Below are 18769 nucleotides of genomic sequence, written 5' to 3'. Positions count from 1 at the left end.
GAGGGAGGGGGAACGAGGGAGGGAGGGGGAACGAGGGAGGGAGGGGGGAACGAGGGAGGGAGGGGGGAACGAGTGAGCGAGGGGGGAACGAGGGAGGGGGGAACGAGGGAGGGGGGAACGCGGGAGGGGGGAACGCGGGAGGGGGGAACGCGGGAGGGGGGAACGCGGGAGGGGGGAACGCGGGAGGGGGGAACGCGGGAGGGGGGAACGCGGGAGGGGGTAACGCGGGAGGGGGTAACGCGGGAGGGGGTAACGCGGGAGGGGGTAACGCGGGAGGGGGTAACGCGGGAGGGGGTAACGCGGGAGGGGGTAACGCGGGAGGGGGTAACGCGGGAGGGGGTAACGCGGGAGGGGGTAACGCGGGAGGGGGTAACGCGGGAGGGGGTAACGCGGGAGGGGGTAACGCGGGAGGGGGTAACGCGGGAGGGGGTAACGCGGGAGGGGGTAACGCGGGAGGGGGTAACGCGGGAGGGGGTAACGCGGGAGGGGGTTACGCGGGAGGGGGTAACGCGGGAGGGGGTAACGCGGGAGGGGGTAACGCGGGAGGGGGTAACGCGGGAGGGGAACGAGGGCGGGGAAGGAGGGAGGGGGGAACGAGGGAGGGAGGGGGAACGAGGGAGGGAGGGGGGAACGAGGGAGGGAGGGGGGAACGAGGGAGGGGGGAACGAGGGAGGGAGGGGGAACGAGGGAGGGAGGGTGAACGAGGGAGGGAGGGGGAACGAGGGAGGGGGAACGAAGGAGGGGGGACGAGAATGAGGGAGGGAGGGGGAACGAGGGCGGGAGGGGGAACGAGGGAGGGAGGGGGAACGAGGGAGGGAGGGGGAACGAGGGAGGGAGGGGGGAACGAGGGAGGGAGGGGTGAACGACGGAGGGAGGGGGGAACGAGGGAGGGAGGGGGGAACGAGGGAGGGAGGGGGGAACGAGGGAGGGAGGGGGGAACGAGGGAGGGAGGGGGGAACGAGGGAGGGAGGGGGGAATGAGGGAGGGGGGAACGAGGGAGGGGGGAAACGAGGGAGGGACAGGGCGCGGGAGCGTGAGGGGGAGGGAGAGGGGGAGGGAGAGGGCGCGGGAGCGGGAGGGGGAGGGAGCGGGAGGGGGAGGAAGGTTGAGGGAGCGGCAGGTGGAGAGCGGGGGAGGGGGAGAGCGCGGGAGGGGGAGAGCGCGGGAGGGGGAGTGACGGGGGGGGGGATTAACGGAAGGAGAGTAGGGGAGTAGATCTGACGGAGCGGGGAGTGACGGGGGGGGGATTAACGGAAGGAGGGTAGGGGAGTAGATCTGACGGAGCGGGAAGGGAGAGTGATGGAGGGGGTAGTGGGTGAGGGGGGGTGAGGGGGGGTGAGGGAGGGGGGGTGAGGGAGGGGGGGTGAGGGAGGGGGGGTGAGGGAGGGGGGGTGAGGGAGGGGGGGGTGAGGGAGGGGGGAGTGAGGGAGGGGGGAGTGAGGGGGGGGAGTGAGGGGGGGTGAGGGAGGGGGGTGATGGAGGGGAGGGAGTGAGGGAGGGGGGAGTGAGGGAGGGAGGGAGTGAGGGAGGGGGGAGTGAGTGAGGGAGGGGGGAGTGAGGGAGGGGGGAGTGAGTGAGGGAGGGGGGAGTGAGGGAGGGAGGGGGAGTGAGGGAGGGAGGGGGAGTGAGGGAGGGGGGAGTGAGGGAGGGGGGTGTGAGGGAGTGGGGGAGGGAGGGAGTGAAGGGGGAGTGAGGGAGGGGGGTGTGAGGGAGGGGGAGTGAGGGAGGGGGGAGTGAGGGAGGGGGAGTGAGGGAGGGGGAGTGAGGGAGGGGGAGTGAGGGAGCGTGGAGTGAGGGAGGGGGAGTGAGGGAGGGTGAGTGAGGGAGGGGGAGTGAGAGAGGGGGAGTGAGGGAGGGGGAGTGAGGGAGCGTGGAGTGAGGGAGGGGGAGTGAGGGAGGGGGAGTGAGGGAGGGGGAGTGAGGGAGGGGGAGTGAGGGAGGGGGAGTGAGGGAGGGGGTGTGAGGGAGGGGGTGTGAGGGAGGGGGTGTGAGGGAGGGGGTGTGAGGGAGGGGGTGTGAGGGAGGGGGTGTGAGGGAGGGGGTGTGAGGGAGGGGGTGTGAGGGAGGGGGTGTGAGGGAGGGGGTGTGAGGGAGGGGGTGAGGGAGGGGGTGAGGGAGGGGGTGAGGGAGGGGGTGAGGGAGGGGGTGTGAGGGAGGGGGAGTGAGGGAGGGGGAGTGAGGGAGGGGGAGTGAGGGAGGGGGAGTGAGGGAGGGGGAGTAAGGGGGAGAGTGAGGGGGAGAGTGAGGGAGTGGGTGAAGGAGGGAGGGGGAGTGAGGGAGGGAGGGGGAGTGAGGGATGGAGGGGGAGTGAGGGATGGAGGGGGAGTGAGGTAGGGAGGGGGAGTAAGGGAGGGAGGGGGAGGGAGGGGGAGTGAGGGAGGGAGGGGGAGGGAGGGGGAGGGAGGGAGGGGGAGGGAGGGAGGGGGAGTGAGGGAGCGTGGAGTGAGGGAGCGTGGAGTGAGGGAGGGGGAGTGAGGGAGGGGGAGTGAGGGAGGGGGAGTGAGGGAGGGGGAGTGAGGGAGGGGGTGTGAGGGAGGGGGTGTGAGGGAGGGGTGTGAGGGAGGGGGTGAGGGAGGGGGTGAGGGAGGGGGTGAGGGAGGGGGTGAGGGAGGGGGTGAGGGAGGGGGTGAGGGAGGGGGTGTGAGGGAGGGGGTGTGAGGGAGGGGGTGTGAGGGAGGGGGTGTGAGGGAGGGGGAGTGAGGGAGGGGGAGTGAGGGAGGGGGAGTGAGGGAGGGGGAGTGAGGGAGGGGGAGTGAGGGAGGGGGAGTGAGGGAGGGGGAGTGAGGGAGGGGGAGTAAGGGGGAGAGTGAGAGGGAGAGTGAGGGAGTGGGTGAGGGAGGGAGGGGGAGTGAGGGAGGGAGGGGGAGTGAGGGATGGAGGGGGAATGAGGGATGGAGGGGGAGTGAGGTAGGGAGGGGGAGTGAGGGAGGGAGGGGGAGGGAGGGGGAGTGAGGGAGGGAGGGGGAGGGAGGGGGAGTGAGGGAGGGAGGGGGAGGGAGGGGGAGTGAGGGAGGGGGAGGGAGGGAGGGGGAGTGAGGGAGGGGGAGTGAGGGAGGGGGAGTGAGGGAGGGGGAGTGAGGGAGGGGGAGGGAGTGAGGGGGAGGGAGTGAGGGGGAGAGTGGGAGGAGTGTGGAGGAGGGGGGAGTGGGGAGGAGGGGGAGTGGGGAGGAGGGGGGAGTGGGGAGGAGGGGGGAGTGGGGAGGAGGGGGGAGTGGGGAGGAGGGGGGAGTGGGAGGAGGGGGGAGTTGGGGAGGAGGGGGGAGTTGGGAGGAGGGGGGAGTGGGGAGGAGGGGGGGAGTTGGGGAGGAGGGGCGTAGTTGGGGAGGAGGGGGCGGGGAGTTGGAGATGGGGAGGGGGGGAGTTGGGGAGCGGAGTTGGGGAGGCGGAGATGGGGAGGCGGAGATGGGGAGGGGGGAGTTGGGGAGGAAGGGGGGAGTTGGGGAGGAGGGGGGAGTGGGGGGGGAGTGGGGGAGGAGGGGGGGGAGTTGGGGAGGAGGGGGGGAGAGTTGGGGAGGAGGGGGGGAGAGTTGGGGAGGAGGGGGGTAGTTGGGGAGGAGGAGGGAGGGGGATGCGGGGGGGAGTGGGGGAGGAGGGGGAGTGAGGGGGAGTGGGGGAGGAGGGTGAGTGAGGGTGAGTGGGGGAGGAGGGGGGAGTGGGGAAGGAGGGTGGAGTGGGGGAGGAGGGGGAGGAGGGTGGAGTGGGGGGAGGGGGGAGTGGGGGGAGGGGGGAGTGGGCAGTGGGGAGGAGGGGGGAGTGGGGGAGGAGGGGGGAGTGGGGAGGATGGGGGGAGTAAGGGAGGGGGGTGTGAGGGAGGGGGGAACGAGGGAGGGGGAACGAGGGAGGGGGGAACGAGAGAGGGGGGAACGAGGGAGGGGGGAACGAGGGAGGGGGGAACGCGGGAGGGGGGAACGCGGGAGGGGGGAACGCGGGAGGGGGGAACGCAGGAGGGGGGAACGCGGGAGGGGGGAACGCGGGAGGGGGGAACGCGGGAGGGGGGAACAAGGGAGGGGGGAACAAGGGAGGGAGGGGGGAACAAGGGAAGGAGGGGGGAACGAGGGAGGGAGGGGGGAACGAGGGGGGGAGGGGGGGAACGAGGGAGGGAGGGGGGAACGAGGGAGGGAGGGGGGAACGAGAGGGCGCGGGAGCGGGAAGGGGAGGGAGAGGGCGCAGGAGGGGGAGGGAGAGGGTGCGGGAGCGGGAGGGCGCGGGAGCGGGAGGGGGAGGGCACGGGAGGATGAGGGCGCGGCAGGGGGAGGGCGCGGCAGGGGGAGAGCGGGGCAGGGGGAGAGCGCGGGAGGGGGAGTGATGGGGGGGGAGGGGATTAACGGAAGGAGGGTAGGGGAGTAGATCTGACGGAGTTGGGGAGGGGGGGCGAGTTGGGGAGGAAGGGGGGAGTTGGAGAGGGGGGGGGAGTTGGGGAGGAGGGGGGGGAGTTGGGGAGGAGGGGGGGTAGTTGGGAAGGAGAAGGGGGAGGAGGAGGGAGGGGGGGGAGGGGGGTGTGGGGAGGAAGGGGGAGTGGGGAGGAGTGGGGAGGAGGGGGGAGTAAGGGAGGGGGAGGGGGGAGTGAGGGAGGCGGGAGTGAGGGAGGGGGGAACGAGGGAGGGGGGAACGAGGGAGGGGGGAACGAGGGAGGGGGGAACGAGGGAGGGGGGAACGAGGGAGGGGGGAACGAGGGAGGGGGGAACGAGGGAGGGGGAACGAGGGAGGGGGAACGAGGGAGGGGGAACGAGGGAGGGGGGAACGAGGGAGGGGGGAACGAGGGAAGGGGGAACGAGGGAAGGGGGAACGAGGGAGGGGGGGAACGAGGGAGGGGGGAACGAGGGAGGGGGGAACGAGGGAGGGGGAACGAGGGAGGGGGAACGAGGGAGGGGGGAACGAGGGAGGGGGGAACGAGGGAGGGGGGAACGAGGGAGGGGGAACGAGGGAGGGGGAACGAGGGAGGGGGAACGAGGGAGGGGGAACGAGGGAGGGGGAACGAGGGAGGGGGAACGAGGGAGGGGGAACGAGGGAGGGGGGTGCGGGAGGGGGGTGCGGGAGGGGGGAGTGCGGGAGGGGGGAACGCGGGACGGGGACGAGGGCGGGGAACGAGGGAGGGAGGGGGGAACGAGGGAGGGAGGGGGAACGAGGGAGGGAGGGGGAACGAGGGAGGGAGGGGGGAACGAGGGAGGGAGGGGGGAACGAGGGAGGGAGGGTGGAACGAGGGAGGGAGGGGGGAACGAGGGAGGGGGAACGAGGGAGGGGGGAACGAGGGAGGGGGGAACAAGGGAGGGAGGGGGGAACAAGGGAAGGAGGGGGGAACGAGGGAGGGAGGGGGGAACGAGGGGGGGAGGGGGGAACGAGGGAGGGAGGGGGGAACGAGGGAGGGAGGGGGGAACGAGAGGGCGCGGGAGCGGGAAGGGGAGGGAGAGGCAGGAGGGGGAGGGAGAGGGCGCGGGAGCGGGAGGGCGCGGGAGCGGGAGGGGGAGGGCACGGGAGGATGAGGGCGCGGCAGGGGGAGGGCGCGGCAGGGGGGAGAGCGGGGCAGGGGGAGAGCGCGGGAGGGGGAGTGATGGGGGGGAGGGGATTAACGGAAGGAGGGTAGGGGAGTAGATCTGACGGAGTTGGGGAGGGGGGGCGAGTTGGGGAGGAAGGGGGGAGTTGGAGAGGGGGGGAGTTGGGGAGGAGGGGGGGGAGTTGGGGAGGAGGGGGGGGTAGTTGGGAAGGAGAAGGGGGAGGAGGAGGGAGAGGGGATGCGGGGGGAGGAGGGGGAGTGAGGGGAGTAGGGGGTAGGAGGGGAGAGTGGGGGGAGGGGGGTGTGGGGAGGAGGGGGGTGGGGGAGGAAGGGGGAGTGGGGAGGAGTGGGGAGGAGGGGGGGGAGTAAGGGAGGGGGAGGGGGGAGTGAGGGAGGCGGGAGTGAGGGGGGGGAACGAGGGAGGGGGGGAACGAGGGAGGGGGGAACGAGGGAGGGAGGAACGAGGGAGGGGGGAACGAGGGAGGGGGGAACGAGGGAGGGGGGAACGAGGGAGGGGGGAACGAGGGAAGGGGGAACGAGGGAAGGGGGAACGAGGGAAGGGGGAACGAGGGAGGGGGGAACGAGGGAGGGGGGGAACGAGGGAGGGGGGAACGAGGGAGGGGGGAACGAGGGAGGGGGAACGAGGGAGGGGGGAACGAGGGAGGGGGGAACGAGGGAGGGGGAACGAGGGAGGGGGAACGAGGGAGGGGGAACGAGGGAGGGGGAACGAGGGAGGGGGAACGAGGGAGGGGGGTGCGGGAGGGGGGTGCGGGAGGGGGGAGTGCGGGAGGGGGGAACGCGGGACGGGGACGAGGGCGGGGAACGAGGGCGGGGAACGAGGGCGGGGAACGAGGGCGGGGAACGAGGGCGGGGAACGAGGGCGGGGAACGAGGGAGAGGGGGGGGGAACGAGGGAGGGAGGGGGAACAAGGGAGGGAGGGGGGAACGAGGGAGGGAGGGGGCAACGAGGGAGGGAGGGGGGCAACGAGGGAGGGAGGGGGAACGAGGGAGGGAGGGGGAACGAGGGAGGGAGGGGGAACGAGGGAGGGGGGGAACGAGGGAGGGAGGGGGGAACGAGGGAGGGAGGGGGGAACGAGGGAGGGAGGGGGGAACAAGGGAGGGAGGGGGGAACAAGGGAGGGAGGGGGGAACGAGGGAGGGAGGGGGGAACGAGGGAGGGAGGGGGGAGTGAGAGGGCGCGGGAGCGGGAGGGAGAGGGCGCGGGAGGGGGAGGGAGAGGGCGCGGGAGCGGGAGGATGAGGGCGCGGGAGGGGGAAGAGCGCGGGACGGGGAGAGCGCGGGAGGGGGAGAGCGCGGGAGGGGGAGTGACGGGGGGGGGAGTGACGGGGGGGGGAGTGACGGGGGGGGGAGGGGATTAGGGGGAGTACGGGGGGGGGAGGGGATTAACGGAAGGAGGGTAGGGGAGTAGATCTGACGAAGGGGGAGTGAGGGGGGAGTGAGGGATGGGGGAGTTGGGGGGAGGGAGGGAGGGGGGAGTTGGGGGGGAGGGAGGGAGGGGGGAGTGGGGGAGGGAGGGAGGGGGAGTGGGGGGGAGGGAGGGGGAGTGAGGGAGGGGGGAGTGAGAGTGAGGGAGGGAGAGTGAGGGAGGGGGAGTGAGGGTGACGGAGTGAGGGAGGGGTTGTGAGGGTGGGGGAGTGAGGGAGGGGGAGGGAGGTGGAGGGCGAGGGGGAGGAGTGCGAGGGGGAGAGCGCGGGAGGGGGAGAGCGCGGGAGGGGGAGAGCGCGGGAGTGGGAGAGCGCGGGAGTGGGAGAGCGCGGGAGTGGGAGAGCGCGGGAGGGGGAGAGCGCGGGAGGGGGAGAGCGCGGGAGGGGGAGAGCGCGGGAGGGGGAGAGCGCGGGAGGGGGAGAGCGCGGGAGGGGGAGAGCGCGGGAGGGGGAGTGACGGGGGGGGAGGGGATTAACGGAAGGAGGGTAGGGGAGTAGATCTGACGGAGGGGAGGGGGAGTGATGGAGGGGGTAGTGAGGGAGGGGGGAGTGAGGGTGGGGGGATTGAGGGAGGGGAGAGTGAGGGAGGGGAGAGTGTGGGAGGGGGGAGTGAGGGAGGGGGGGAGTGAGGGAGGGGGGAGTGAGGGAGGGGGGGTAGTGAGGGAGGGGGCGGGTGATGGAGGGGGAGCGAGGGGGAGGGGGGAGTGAGTGAGGGAGGGAAGGGGGAGTGAGGAGGGGGAGTGAGGGAGGGGGGAGTGAGGGTGGGGGGATTGAGGGAGGGGGGATTGAGGGAGGGGAGAGTGAGGGAGGGGAGAGTGTGGGAGGGGGTAGTGAGGGAGGGGGGAGTGAGGGTGGGGGGATTGAGGGAGGGGGGATTGAGGGAGGGGAGAGTGAGGGAGGGGAGAGTGTGGGAGGGGGCAGTGAGTGAGGGAGGGAAGGGTGAGTGAGGAGGGGGAGTGAGGTAGGGGGAGGGAGCGAGGGGGAGTGAGGGAGGGGGGGTGTGAGGGAGGGGGGAGTGAGGGAGGGAGGGGGGAGTGAGGAGTGAGTGAGGAGGGGGGAGTGAGGGAGGGGGAGGGAGGGGGAGGAAGGGAGGGGGGAGGGGGAGGGAGGGGGAGGGGGGAGGGAGGGGGGAGTGAGGGAGGGGGGAGTGGGGAGTAGGGCATGGGGAGTGAGGGAGGGGGGAGTGAGGGAGGGGGGAGTTGGGGGAGGGGTGAGTTGGGGGGGAGGGAGGGGGGGAGTGGGGGAGGGAGGGGTAAGTGGGGGAGGGAGATAGGGGGGAAATGGGGGAGGGAGAGTGGGGGAGGGAGGGAGGGGGAGTGAGAGTGAGGGAGGGGGAGTGAGAGAGGGAGAGTGAGGGAGGGAGAGTGAGGGGGGAGTGAGGGAGGGGGAGTGAGGGAGGGGGAGTGAGGGAGGGGGAGTGAGAGAGGGGAAGTGAGGGAGGGGGCGTGAGGGAGGGGGAGTGAGGGAGTGGGAGTGAGGGAGTGGGAGTGAGGGAGTGGGAGTGAGGGGGGAGTGTGGAGGAGTGCGGAGGAGGGGGGGAGTGGGGGGTGCGGAGGAGGGGGTTGTGGGGAGGAGTGTGGAGGAGGGGGGGGAGTGGGATGAGTGGGGAGGAGGGGCAGAGTTGGGGAGGAGGGGGGGAGAGTTGGGGAGGAGGGGGGGGGAGTTGGGGAGAATTGGGGAGGAGGGGGGAGTTGGGGAGGAGTGGGGGAGAAGGAGGGAGGGGGATGCGGGGGGAGTGGGGGAAGGGAGAGTGGGAGGAGGGGGGAGTTGGGGGAAGGGGGGTGGGGAGGAGGGGGGAGTGGGGGAGGTGGGGAGTGGGGAATTGGGAGGAGGGCGGAGGAGGGGGGGAGTGCGGAGGAGGGGGGAGTGGGGAGGAGGGGGGAATGGGGGTGGAGGGGAGAATGGGGAGGAGGGGGGAATGGGGAGGAGGGGAAATGGGGAGGAGGGGGAATGGGGGAGGAGGGGGGGAATGAGGGAGTGTGGGTGGGTGGGGGAGGGGGAGAGGGAGGGTGGGTAGGTGGGGGAGAGGGAGAGGGGGGAGTGGGGAGGGGGAATGAGAGAGGGGGGAGTGAGGGAGGAGGGAGTGAGTGAGGGGGAGTGAGTGTGGGAGGGAGTGTGAGGGAGGGGGAGGAGTGGGAGGGGGAGTATGGGAGGGGTAGGATGGGAGGGGAAGGGGAGGGGTAGGATGTGGAGGGTGGGGGAGGGGTAGGATGTGGAGGGTGGGGAGGGAGGGTGTGAGGGGGAGGGAGGGTGTGTGGAGGGGGAGGGAGGGTGTGTGGGGGGAGGGAGGGTGTGGGGGGAGGAGGGAGGGTGTGGGGGGAGGAGGGAGAGTGTGGGTGGCGAGAGGGTAGGGGGGAGTGGGGGGGAGGGAGAGGGTGGGGGTGGGAGAGGATGGGGGGAGGGGAGAGGGTGGGGGAGGGGAGAGGGTGGGGGAGGGGAGAGGGTGGGGGAGGGGAGAGGGTGGGGGGAGGTGGAGGGGGAGGTGGAGGGGGAGGTGGAGGGGGAGGTGGAGGGGAGGGGGAGGTGGAGGGGAGGGGGGGAAGGGAGGGTGTGGGGGAGGGAGGGTGTGGGGGGGAGGGAGGGTGTGGGGGGGGAGGGAGGGTGTGGGGGGGGAGGGTGTGGGGGGCGGGAGGGTGGGAGGGGATTGGGGGAGGGAGAGGGGGAGAGAGAGGGTGGGGGGTGGGAGAGGATGGGGAGGGGAGAGGGTGGGGGGAGGGGAGAGGGTGGGGAGGTGGATGTGGTGGGGGAGGTGGGGGAGGGGGAGGGGGAGGTGGAGGGGAGGGGGGAGGGGAGGGGGAGGTGGAGGGGAGGGGGGGGGAGGGGAAGGGGATGGGGAGGGTAGCGGAGGGTGGGGGAGGGGGAGGGTGGGGGTGGGGTGGGAGGAGGGGGATGGAGGGCAAAGGGGATGGAGGGCAAAGGGGGATGGAGGGCGAGGGCGGCGAGGAGGGGTCGCGGGCGAGGAGGGGTCGTGGGCGAGGAGGGGAACGAGGGTGAGGGGGGGGACGATGGTGAGGGAGGGCGAGGACGGGGCAAGGAAGGGACGAGAGGTCGCGGGTGAGGAGGGTCGTGGGTGAGGATGGTCGCAGGTGAGGAGGGGTCGCAGGCGAGGGGGAGGTGGGGCGAGGTGGGGGTGAGGGTGCGGATGGCGAGGGTGCGGATGGCGAAGGTGCGGAGGGGGATGGAGGGCAAAGGGGGATGGAGGGCGAAGGGAGATGGAGGGTGAAGGGGGATGGAGGGCGAGGAGGGGACGAAGGCGGCGAGGAGGGGTCGCGGGCGAGGGGGGGGCGAGGGCGAGAGGGGGGACTAAGGGCAAGCCAAGGGCTGGAGCGGGCGAGGGAAGGGCAAGTGGGCGCCGAGGGCGAGGTGGGGCCGAGGGTGACGAGGATGTCAGGGCGAGGAGTGGCCGCGGACGAGGAAGGGGTGAGCAAGAGGCAAGGGCGTGGAGAGGGCGAGGGCGATGAGGGGGCGAGGAGGGGCGAGGGCGATGAGGGGGCGAGGAGGGGGCGAGGGCGATGTGGGGGCGAGGAGGGGGCGAGGGCGATGAGGGGGCGAGGAGGGGCCGAGGGCGAAGTGGGGGCGAGGGCGAGAAGTGGGGGCGAGAGTAAGGAGGGGGCGAGGGCGAGGTGGAGGCGAGGGCGCGGGTGGCGAGGGCGCGGGTGGCGAGGGCGCGGGTGGAGGCGAGGGCGGGGTGGCGAGGGTGCGGGTGGTGAGGGCGCGGGTGGCGAGGGCGCGGGTGGCGAGGGCGCGGGTGGCGAGGGCGCGGGTGGCGAGGGCGCGGGTGGCGAGGGTGCGGGTGGCGAGGGCGCGGGTGGCGAGGGCGCGGGTGGCGAGGGCGCGGAGGGGGATGGAGGGCAAAGGGGGATGGAGGGCAAAGGGGGATGGAGGGTGAAGGGGGATGGAGGGCGAGGAGGGGTCGCGGGCGAGGGGGGGACGTGGGCGAGACGAGGGTGGGGCGGCGAAGGTGAGGGGGGACGAGGGAGATGGGGGGACGAGGGAGATGGGGGGCGAGGGCGAGAGGGGGGACTAAGGGCAAGCCAAGGGCTGGAGCGGGCGAGGGAAGGGCAAGGGGGCGCCGAGGGCGAGGTGGGGCCGAGGGTGACGAGGATGTCAGGGCGAGGAGTGGCCGCGGACGAGGAAGGGGTGAGCAAGAGGCAAGGGCGAGGGTGTGGAGAGGGCGAGGGCGTGGAGGAGGAGGCAAGAGCGAGGAGGGGGCGAGGGCGATGAGGGGGCGAGGATGGGGCGAGGGCGAAGTGGGGGCGAGGTCGAGAAGTGGTGGCGAGAGTAAGGTGGGGGCGAGGGCGAGGTGGAGGCGAGAGTGAGGTAGGGGGCGAGGGTGCGGGTGGCGAGGGTGCGGGTGGCGAGGGTGCGGGTGGCGAGGGTGCGGGTGGCGAGGGTGCGGGTGGCGAGGGTGCGGGTGGCGAGGGTGCGGGTGGCGAGGGTGCGGGTGGCGAGGGCGCGGGTGGCGAGGGCGCGGGTGGCGAGGGCGCGGGTGGCGAGGGCGCGGGTGGCGAGGGCGCGGGTGGCGAGGGCGCGGGTGGCGAGGGCGCGGGTGGCGAGGGCGCGGGTGGCGAGGGCGCGGGTGGCGAGGGCGCGGGTGGCGAGGGCGCGGGTGGCGAGGGCGCGGGTGGCGAGGGCGCGGGTGGCGAGGGCGCGGGCGCGGGTGGCGAGGGCGCGGGTGGCGAGGGCGCGGGTGGCGAGGGCGCGGGTGGCGAGGGCGCGGGTGGCGAGGGCGCGGGTCGCGAGGGCGCGGGTGGCGAGGGCGCGGGTGGCGAGGGCGCGGGTGGCGAGGGCGCGGGTGGCGAGGGTGAGGAGTTGGCGAGGGTGAGGAGTTGGCGAGGCTCAGGAGTTGGCGAGGAGGGGTTGGGTTGAGGATGGCGAGGGCGCGGGTGGCGAGGGCGGGGGTGGCGAGGGCGCGGGTGGCGAGGGCGCGGATGGCGAGGGCGCGGGTGGCGAGGGCGCGGGTGGCGAGGGCGCGGAGGGGATGGAGGGCAAAGGGGGATGGAGGGTGAAGGGGGATGAAGGGGGATGGAGGGCGAGGAGGGGACGAGGGCGGCGAGGAGTGGTCGCGGGCGAGGGGGGGACGAGGGCGAGACGAGGGTGGGGCGGCGAAGGCGAGGGGGGATGAGGGAGATGGGGGGGGCGAGGGCGAGAGGGGGGACTAAGGGCAAGCCAAGGGCTGGAGCGGGCGAGGGAAGGGCAAGGGGGCGCCGAGGACGAGGTGGGGCCGAGGGTGACGAGGATGCCAGGGCGAGGAGTGGCCGCGGACGAGGAAGGGGTGAGCAAGAGGCAAGGGCGAGGGTGTGGAGGAGGAGGCAAGAGCGAGGAGAGGGCGAGGGCGAGGATGGGGCGAGGGCGAAGTGGGGGCGAGGGCGAGAAGTGGGGGCGAGAGTAAGGAGGGGGCGAGGGCGAGGTGGAGGCGAGAGTGAGGTAGGGGGCGAGGGTGCGGGTGGCGAGGGAGCGGGTGGCGAGGGAGCGGGTGGCGAGGGAGCGGGTGGCGAGGGAGCGGGTGGCGAGGGCGAGGGCGCGGGCGGTGAGGGCGCGGGTGGCGAGGGCGCGGGTGGCGAGGGCGCGGGTGGCGAGGGCGCGGGTGGCGAGGGCGCGGGTGGCGAGGGCGCGGGTGGCGAGGGCGCGGGTGGCGAGGGCGCGGGTGGCGAGGGCGCGGATGGCGAGGGTGAGGAGTTGGCGAGGCTCAGGAGTTGGTGAGGAGGGGTTGGGTTGAGGATGGCGAGGGTGCGGGTGGCGAGGGTGCGGGTGGCGAGGGCGCGGATGGCAAGGGCGCGGGTGGCGAGGGTGCGGGTGGCGAGGGTGAGGAGTTGGCGAGGGTGAGGAGTTGGCGAGGCTCAGGCGTTGGCGAGGAGGGGTTGGGTTGAGGATGGCGAGGGTGCGGGTGGCGAGGGCGCGGGTGGCGAGGGAGCGGATGGCGAGGGTGAGGAGTTGGCGAGGGTGAGGAGTTGGCGAGGCTCAGGAGTTGGCGAGGAGGGGTTGGGTTGAGGATAGCGAGGGTGCGGGTGGCGAGGGCGCGGGTGGCGAGGGCGCGGGTGGCGAGGGCACGGGTGGCGAGGGCGCGGGTGGCGAGGGCGCGGATGGCGAGGGTGTGGATGGCGAGGGTGCGGATGGCAAGGGTGAGGAGTTGGCGAGGGTCAGGAGTTGGCGAGGAGGGGCTAGGGTTGAGGATGCTACAGCGAGGTGGGGCGAAGGGGAATGGAGGGCGAAGGGGGATGGAGGGCGAGGTCGAGGATGGGACGAGGATGGGACGAGGGCGAGGAGGGGACGACGGCGAGGAGGGTCGCGGGTGAGGAGAGACGCGGGCGAGGAGGGTCGCGGGAGAGGAGGGGTCGCAGGCGAGGTGGGGGGCGAGGGTGAGGCGAGGGTGCGGAGTGGCGAGGGTGCGGAGTGGCGAGGGTGCGGAGTGGCGAGGGTGCGGAGTGGCGAGGGTGCGGATGGCGAGGGTGCGGATGGCGAGGGTGCGGATGGCGAGGGTGCGGAGAGCCGAGGGTGCGGAGAGCCGAGGGTGCGGAGAGCCGAGGGTGAGGGGTTGGCGAGGAGGGGCTAGGGTTGAGGATGCTACGGCGAGGTGGGGCGAAAGGGAATGGAGGGCGAAGGGGGATGGAGGGCGAAGGGGGATGGAGGGCGAGGTCGAGGACAGGGCGAGGAGGGGTCGCGGGCGAGGGGGGGACAAGGGTGAGGGGGGCGAGGGCGAAGGGGGGCAAGGGCGAGGCTAAGGGCAAGCGAAGGGCTGGAGCAGGCGAGGGACGGGCAAGGGAGCGCCGAGGGCGAGGTGGGGCCGAGGGCGAGGAGGGGCCGCGGACGAGGAAGGGGTGAGCAAGAGGCAAGGGCGAGCGTGTGGAGAGGGCATTGGCGTGGAGGAGGCGAGAGCGAGGAGGGGGCGAGGGCGATGATGGGTGAGGGCGAAGGGGGATGGAGGGCGAAGGGGGATGGAGGGCGAAGGGGGATGGAGAGCGAAGGGGGATGGAGAGCGAAGGGGGATGGAGGGCGAAGGGGGATGGAGGGCGAAGGGGGATGGAGGGCGAGGTCGAGGACGGGACGAGGGCGAGGAGGGGACGAGGGCGGCGAGGAGGGGGTGCGGGCGAGGAGGGTCGCAGGTGAGGAGGGGTCGCAGGTGAAGGGGTGTGTGCGAGGAGGGGAGGGGGCACGGTGAGGAGGGGGCGCTGGCGGGGAGGGGTCATGGGCGAGGAGGGGGATTAGGTGCGCGCGAGGAGAGTCGAGGGCGAGTGGTGGCGAGGGGTGACAAGGAGGGGGATAGGTAGTGGGTGAGGAAGGCTGGGAGGGAGTTAGAGAAAGTGGGTGAGTGTGAGGGTGATGGGGAAGTAGGTATGAGGCGGGGGGATGGGGTGATAAGGAGTGCAGAGAGGGGCGCTGGTGCGGAGAGGGGTGAGGGTGCGTGTGGGGCAAGGGCGCAGAGTGGGGCAAGGGCGTGGAGTGGGGCGAGGGCGTGGAGAGACAAGGAAGGGGGTGAGACTGGGTGTGAGAGAGGGTGGTGAGGGGAGAGGGTGAGGTGAGATGGGGAGGGTGAGCGGAGCGGAGTGGGGTGTGGGGACGGGGTGAGGGGAGGGGAGAGGGGTTGGGCGAGCGTGAGGGGAGGGTGCGTGGACAGCGCGTGGAGGGTGCGATGGCATGAGGGGAGGGCGTGGAGCAGGCGATGGCGTGGGGGGGACGAGGGTGTGCAGGGGGCCATGCCGAAGAGGGGCCGAGGGAACAGGGTGAGGAAGTGCGAGGGCGAACGGGGACGAGGAGAGGCGAGGAAGTGGGTGAGAGGATGGGTGTGAGAATGTGAGAGGTGAGGGGAGGGCGAGGTGAGATGGGGTGAGGGGCCGGTGGGGAGGGTGAAGGGAGCGGAGTGGGGAGGGTGAGAGGAGCAGAGTGGGGAGGGTGAAGGGGCCAGAGAGGGGAGGGTGAGCGGGGGCGAGGGGAAGGGGTGATGGCGTGGAGGAGGTGAGGGTGAAGAGGGGGCAAAGGTGAGGAGGGGGCAAAGGCGAGGAGGGGGTGAGGGGGCAAGGGCTAGGAGGGGGCAAAGGCGAGGAGGGGCCACGGGCAAAGGGAGAGAGGGAAGGAGTGAGGTGGGAGGGAGGGGGTGAGGAACGGAGGGAGATGGTGGGAGGGGGAGAGGTTAAAGGGGAGAATGAGGTTGGAGGGGGAAGGAGGCTGGGGGAGGGCGAGAATGGGCGAAGAAACGGGAGTGAGGCAGGGGGAGGGGGTTGGGGAATAGGGAAGGACTGTATGGTGGAGGGGGCATGGGGAGGGGTGGGGGTGGTGGGAGGGAGAATGGGGGGGAAGGGAGGAATGGGGGTGGAAAAGGCGGGAATAGGGGCAGTGCAAAAGGGGGAAGGGTTGAGAGGGTGGGGGGGGATGAGGAGGGGGTGGGGATGAGGAGGGGGGAGTGGGTGAGGGCATGGATGGGGGGTGCAGGGAGGGGGTGGGGCATGGAGGGGGCGAGGGTAAGGAGGGGCGATGGCGAGGAGGGGGTGAAGGCGAGGAGGGGGTGAAGCCGAGGAGGGGGCATGGGCATACCAAGGCCGAGGCGGGCCGAGCGGGCAAGGGGAGATGGGGAAGGATTGAGGAGGGGTGAGGAACGGAGGGAGATGGTGGAAAGGGGAGAGGGTGAAGGGGAGTTTGGGGTTGGAGGCTGGGGGAGGGCGTGAAGGGCCGAAGAAGTGGGAATGAGGCAAGGGGAGGGGGGAATGGGGGCATGTGAGGGGGTGGGGATGAGGGGGTTAGGGGAAGGAGGGGCTGAGGAGGCGGGGTGAGGAGAGGAGGGGGCGAGGGGAGGAAGGGCAGGGGGCGAGGGGAGGAAGGACAGGGGGCATGGGGAGGAGGGCCAGGGGGAGGAGGGGCAGGGGCGGGCTGAGGAGGTGGTGAGGGGAGTTTGCTGAGTGTTGGGCGGCCGCTGACTTGAGGGCAGTGGGGCTGCTGCGGGGCGCAATCTGCATCCGGCGTGAGCTGGACGTTCCCTCGGTTCTGAGGGCACCTCCGCTGGGGCATCCCCCCACCCACTCTCGGGCAGCACCCAGCTCCACCCTCCCCTTACCAACTGCGCCCCAGTCGTTCCGTTTGTAAAAAAAAAAACAAATATAAAAGCAGAAATGGAGTTGCATTTCTGGCCAGTTTCACACACATCCGCAGCCGCGGCTCTCGGTGCGCTTCTGGAGGGCAGGCGGGGAGCGAAAGCTGGCCGCTGCCCCCGTTATCTGCAATGTGTGGCCGCTTGGAAGTTCCGTCTGGCCGTTTTGCACTGCCTCCCGTCCCCAGCCTGTCTCACTCGGTGTCTGTCGCCGGCTCTTTTGGCGACTCCCTCCGACGCGCGTTGAGAGTGAGACGGTGGGCTCGGCTTGCCCGTGTCTCAAGCCTCTGCTCTGCCGCGCCGGCCCCGCTTGTACAAGCGGGGAGAGGAGGAGGAGGAGCTGCTTGCGGGCGAGCCGAGGCCAGGGCGAGAGGGGAGAGAGAGATTCAAAGAAAGTTGCCAGCAGCGGGCTACATTGTAACGAGCGGCAGAGAGAGAGAGAGAGAGAGATGGGGCCGCCACTGGCTCGGAGCGCTGACATGGGGCTGGCTTCAGCCAACACCCACACTCCGGAGCCCCGCCAGCGGCTACAAGATGTCAGCTCCGAGTGTGCGCAAGGCTACATTCTGGTTGCGCAGTTCCAGGCTCAGGGCTTGAGTGCAAGTGGGAGGGAGGAGACGGGAGAGGGAGTGAGGGACCCTCTCTTTACCTGACAAGACAAAACTTGAAGTAACCTTGGCTTCATTTCCCCCCCTTCCCAGCCCAGTCTTCTTGCCACCGCCCGGGCGCGCGCGCGCACAGCTGTATGTGTCTCTCTCTCTCTTTTTCCCTCGCTCACTATGGCACGATTTGCATCGCCCCTATTATCCAAAAGGACAGAGGAGGAGATGGGGGGGGGGGGGGGGGTTGAAACCCTTCTTTATCAGCTACTTTGCCAACGTTTCTTTTTCTTTTTATAATTTGAACCATTAAAAAAGGCAGATTAACTTGATCAAAGGCACGTAAACGTTTCCAGCCTGCACGGAATAGTGCCCCACGCTCACCAGAACAGAAACTGCGGCGCAGAGAGAGAGACGGGCGGACAGAAAGGGGGGAAACAGAAGACCGGGTGGAGAGAAAGCAAAGAAAGAAAGCAGCAGGGGGAAAAAAGAGCTGGCCCCCCCAAAAAAATCAGCCAGCATTTTTTTTCTTCTGGAGACCCAGACATCCAGCTTTCCTTTTTTGTTTTTTTTTTGGGGGGGGGGGGGGTTGGCATTTTTTTTTGTATTAAATTTGTTGCCGATGATTAGAGGGGAGAGCGGAGTGGATGGGTACCTGTGCCAAGCGGTGCCCGCTGTCCGTGCGCCTTTGGCGGCTCTTACCCGGTGGCCCCGCACACAGCAGCAGCTTGGCGCACGGCACCGGGGGTCACCCCTTCCGCCTTTACGCGCCTGTCAAAGCCCCGGGGCCGGGGCCAAGCGGACGCAGAGAGCAATTCTCCAGTCCGGTCGATCCTTTGTGCTTATAAAGAAAAACGCCGATGGTGGGGCGAGGGCGGGAGGTAGAGGGAGGAAATCCACGCTCGGCTTTTATTATTATGTCTTTTTTTTTGCAAAATTGCAATAGGAGGTTTAGAGAAAAATAATGTTTGTTTTGGAAGAGCAAATACGGGCCTTTCCCCGCACGCACGCCTCTCCAAGTCTTTTTTGCAAAATCAACTTTCTCCAGCGCGTAAATATTAATCGACACAGGCTGGCGTTTGTGTTAATTTGCAGAAATCCCGCTGCGCACACACACATAGATCCCCATCCCTGGCTGTCTTGTTCCTCTCCTGCTAGCCCTGTCAGGAGGCACAGGAGCCAGGGGCGCCATTTTCTGTCAAGCCAGCCGAGACGGAAATCCACCGCTCCACAACTCCCAAGTTTGCGACCGCAGCGCGCCAGCGGTAGGCCCCCCCATCCTCCCCTCAAACCCCGGCTTCTCTTCGGTCTCACCTGGGAGGAGGAGGAAGGAAATGACGACTCCTTCTCTCACTCTCTCTCGCTGCGACTGTCCCGCTCGATTGTAGCTGCTTCTCGTGATCTAAGTGTGTTCTGAGGGAGGGGACGAAAAAAAAGCTTCCCTTTGCCGTGTGGAGAGGTTGCTGAGGGTGTTCCAGTTGCGATGGAGCCCTTTCCCTCTCCCTTCTCCGCTCCTCTCGTCCCTCACTCAGTGCGATGCCCGGGGCGAATGAGCCAGCGCCGACTGGAGAGAGAGAGAGAGAGACGGAGAGAACGCGCGCACACTTTTTTTTTTGCACGCCTGACTCCAGGGTCCACCGAGCTGGACTGGAGAGCTGAGGGCAGCACACACTTGTGTGTGTGGCTGTGGAGAGCTGCTGGAGTCCCGTCTGTCAGGGACGAGGCAACTGGATGGAGATTGAGTGACTGCTGCTGGGGCTGCCTCCAACCTTTTGTCACACACACCACTCTAACCTTGCCTTGCGCAAAAAAGGTACATGGGTTCAGACATCAGCTCGCATTAGTGCAACCCAACACACAGGATTATGATGCATGGGAAGATTGATGGGGGAGTTGAACACCTTCTTTGCCTCTTTACATCTTCAGGGTGAGAGGGACAATTTCGTTCTCACCTCCCCTTTGAAACAATCTCTTGATCCCTTTTCGGTGAAAACTAGTTTCATTTTTAGGCGTCCCATCAGATATCACCAGTGCAAGTTTAGTTCTCCTTTTTAAACAAATTGAATGTTTTTTTAAAATAAAGCACATTTTGAAATATTTCCCAATGTTATTAATTTAGTTCGTTTTGTTCTGATTTAACCGATTTTTGGAGGATCT

General features: G+C 70.0%; 1 protein-coding gene across 3 annotated transcripts in view; it reads right to left on the bottom strand.

The window, feature by feature from the left end:
* LOC140396178 (zinc finger protein 800-like) overlaps window positions 1-18314 on the bottom strand; it is a 162111-nt gene extending 143797 nt beyond the window's left edge. For all 3 annotated transcript variants that reach the window (XR_011936475.1, XM_072484441.1, XM_072484440.1), the window contains exon 1: window positions 17927-18314. The gene's annotated coding sequence lies outside the window, so the exon portion shown is untranslated. The remainder of the gene's footprint in view (window positions 1-17926) is intronic.
* Window positions 18315-18769: the final 455 nt, after the last annotated feature.

Source organism: Scyliorhinus torazame, chromosome 19 (genome assembly GCF_047496885.1).
Source record: "Scyliorhinus torazame isolate Kashiwa2021f chromosome 19, sScyTor2.1, whole genome shotgun sequence".
Lineage (NCBI taxonomy): Eukaryota > Metazoa > Chordata > Chondrichthyes > Carcharhiniformes > Scyliorhinidae > Scyliorhinus > Scyliorhinus torazame.
Note: the sequence above shows the minus strand (reverse complement) of the source record. Positions and strands in the feature narration are given on the sequence as shown.